The sequence below is a fragment of the Mixophyes fleayi genome, chromosome 8, assembly GCF_038048845.1.
Source record: "Mixophyes fleayi isolate aMixFle1 chromosome 8, aMixFle1.hap1, whole genome shotgun sequence".
NCBI lineage: Eukaryota > Metazoa > Chordata > Amphibia > Anura > Limnodynastidae > Mixophyes > Mixophyes fleayi.
Genome location: NC_134409.1, coordinates 136,247,112 through 136,250,887, shown reverse-complemented (window position 1 = coordinate 136,250,887; position 3,776 = coordinate 136,247,112).

Here is a 3,776-nt window from a genome sequence, read left to right as displayed (position 1 = left end):
AAATTTTTCCTCTCTCTAAGCTGAAAATTAATTTACATTACCCATGTTTGGCAAATGTTTACTCTATACAGATACAGTGTTGCTCACGTCAGGCATAGTAGAATCATTTGCGAATTGCTAAACGTCCGAGGCCAGCAGCGGAATGCTACATCGCTGGCCCCCATTGCACCATTGTAGTGCAATGCAGTCCGTCCCCCATTCTGCTCTTCTGTACATGCATGGGAGCTACCACTAGTGCAGGAAATGCGTCGGCATTGGGCCACTCCTCACCTCCTGCACCACTATTTATGACGCAGTGTAAAATTTGCCAGCTTGGGTCGTGTTGTGCATCTCAATTTGCACAAACGAGTCAAAGACCATCGGTTTGTAGCGTAATATTGAGGTGTTTGCAGAGAAGCAGAAGTTTATTTGGGGAGGCATTCGGAGGAGGAGTACAGAGTGAGCCCATTGCTGTACCTCAGTTTTATGCAAAAATGTGATTTTGTTCTCTTGAGCAAGAATACAGAAATGACGGAGAGGATGCATTCCTACGGGTGTTCCTGGCTGTGTAGGGGCACATGCCTATTAAAAGTACTAGAACAGGCCTGAAAACCTGTGACTCTCCAGGTGTTGTAAAACTACAAGTTCCAGCAAACCCTGCAAGCTATCTGCTGGCAGAGCATGCTGGGACTTGTAGTTTCACAACAACTGGAGAGCCACAGGTTGGCCAGGCCTGGACTAAACTATAGCACCAGCTCAGAGCTGGAGGTCTTCAGGTGTTATCTTCAATTTTTAATGGAACCTGTTATGTGCCACCGTATTGCCCTTCGCCGGGGAGAATTGCGTCTCTAGACTTACGCCAAGTGATATTAAAAAAAGGGTGACACTCACAATGTGACACATGTAATGAAGACAGAGCCGATGTCCCCTCACTTTCATGATTACTTTAAGCCACCAGAGTGGGCATGACCAGTATGCAAGGTGTGAGGCTATCCTGACTGAGCCGGACAGTCTCCCAAAATCTGGAATACCGCAGCAGAACCAGGACAGTTGGGAGACTACCCTGCTCTCTCCTACCTGTTCTTGTAGCTTTCACTACCTGTTGCTACTTGTGACTTAAGCTTGGTTGCTGCTTGTCTGGATCCTGGAATGTTTGGGGAAAAAAGGGATAGAAACATGGGCATATGCAAAGTCTAAAAATCAGTGAACACTCGAGGCCTCCTTCCCCCCATCCAGCCCCTACATTAAATCATCAGGACCCACGTTTAATAATGAGACATCTCTCCGTACCACGAGCCCCTACAATAAATTTACTCATCACAAGGGGGTGTGTACAACACAGGACGATAAACTGCTCTTTACAGTGCCCTGATGCAAAATGGCATTGTCCTCCACTGACCAAACGTGTTAGTCGTTCAGCCAATCACAAGCACCTTGTTTCCCAATAGACACTCCTAAAGGTACTCTAACTACTTAAGTTGTGTGTGCCCATACTGCCCTTCACTTCATCATCATTTTTATAGCGACAGCAGATTCCATAGCGCTTTATACTTGCATGTATTTGCGCCAAGACGCCTCTCCAGATGCAAGTGTAAGCTACATGTAGCTTAAGTTTTGGCATATGCTCAGTGCATCAAAGAGCATTTTTTACGTGGCGCAGATGAACATAGGTACAACTGTGAACGTGGCACCCGCTGTGTAATACAAGACAGCTGTATAGTGAGAGAGCTGGAGATGGAGTGTTGTACAATTGTCGCAGTTATAGTAAGACGAGGTGCTATTTCAGGCAGACATTTTAGATTTCCAGAAAACCGCTGCTCTATAAAGCGAGGATCCGCTCAGTCAGCGTCTCGTTACAGGGCAGGTCGAGCGGCGTTCCCGTCACATAATAGCTGCTCTAAAGCTCTGTTTGCAGAATCATTCTGATGTGACAGGGGAACAGCATTTCCCATTAATTTTAAATGCTACGGTGACTGAGTTCCGCCTTGCTTTAGAAACACCTGTCTAACATTGCCTTTAGGCACAAGACCAGCAGGATTAGATTGCTTTCTTGTTTTATTGTATCTGTCATAGTATTGTCTACAGTACTATGACACTGTAAATATACGGAAAATCAATGCACAGCTTACTAGTGGTCTGAATAGAGACACATTTGGGGACATTTCTGTAAATTGACGGACAGGGGAAAAAGGTGGTGTAATTCAGAGGAACCAGCTACTTGCTTTCAATTTCTAAGCTGCAGTAGGAACAAATGACAGACTCTAATGGGTTGCCATAGGTTACAGCACCCTTTGCTTGTATAACAGTTTTCAGAAATGTTTCTAATATGTCATTAGTCATAGATGCAGAGGAGGCTGTATTAGGAAATATGTAACTGCAGTGTGAGAAGCAGTTTCATGGTTATTACAGGCAGATCCTGCAAAGTTGGATCCCAGATTTGTAGGCGACATCTGTACAAATGACAGATCATCTGGAGAAGATTTTTAGCAGCGGAGAAAACAAGAAAACAGTTGGGGGGCGGACGGGGTGAGACACTAATCCTTGGACAAGAGGCCGGCACAGTGTTCAGGGAATGTGTGGTCCAGAGAGGGATTTGCACCTCATTGACTGCAGGCGTCCCGGCTTCCTCGCCATGAATGTTGTACAGTTCTGCAGGAAATGAGAGAGGTCTCTGCAGAGCCGTCAGGAACCCAGCCACAGACAGCGAGGAATCACCCTGTAAAACGCTTCTGTGACAATGTTATTTATTACACATCTGACAATCCCTGCACAGTCCTCTTAATATAACCTAGAGCAGGTCTGGCCAACCTGTGGCTCTCCAGGTGTTGTGAAACTACAAGCCCCAGCATGCTTTGCCAGTAGCTAGCCAGCCGATAGCTGGCAGGGCGTGCTGTGACTTGTATTTTCACAGCACCTGGAGAACCACAGGTTGGCCAGGGGTGACCTAGAGAAATGACCTTGCGTAGCAACCATTCAAAACACTGCATTTATTTTCCAACCTGTGCTATAAAAAATACCAGCTGTAATCCGATTGGCTGATCTGTAGAACAGCGCCTTATTCCATGCACCAGTTCTTATTAACATATAGGCAGAAATAGTGCAGACAGGTTGCTTACAAAAGATTTATCTCTGATATGTACCACGTTCTAAAGATCACATCACTTATATAAATTGTCCCAGTTCAGTCTGTATGACTGCTGTCATATGTACTGATCGTTTATCTGCTTGTTCTGTGTCACACATGATGCAATTATGCACTTTTTCTATTAAACACATCACAGAAAGTCTTACTGATGAGCCCTACAGAATCTGGAGACAGTTGTGTGATTTGCAAAGCAGAATAATCTTATACTTAAACGTCTTTTGTCCGCTGTATGGATGAGGCTGTCTGTTCAGCTCTCCTTCTGGAATTATACACATTAATGTGTAGCCTCATTAGGACCCAACAAGAGTACAAAAAACTAAAAATAACAGTTATGGCCGGTGGCATTACCGGAAAGCGTCTGAGAAGCCGGACAACAATATCACTTCCCTCCTCTCTGTATGATCAATAGAACGTTCATAATTCATCAGTGACTATACTTGGATCATATCAGTGGAGGTGGTGGGGAGGGAAGATTAATGTGGAGAGGCACAGAGAGCAGAAGGGCACCCGGGTGGCAGAAGGATCAGTAAAAGTAGCAATTTGTAGGATTACAGAAGAAATATGGCAGATCTGGATTAAGATGCCCCTTTTACATTCAGCAAGAAAACGCTTTAAAAAAAACAACAACTGACAAGCTTTCTAGAGCAGAGTG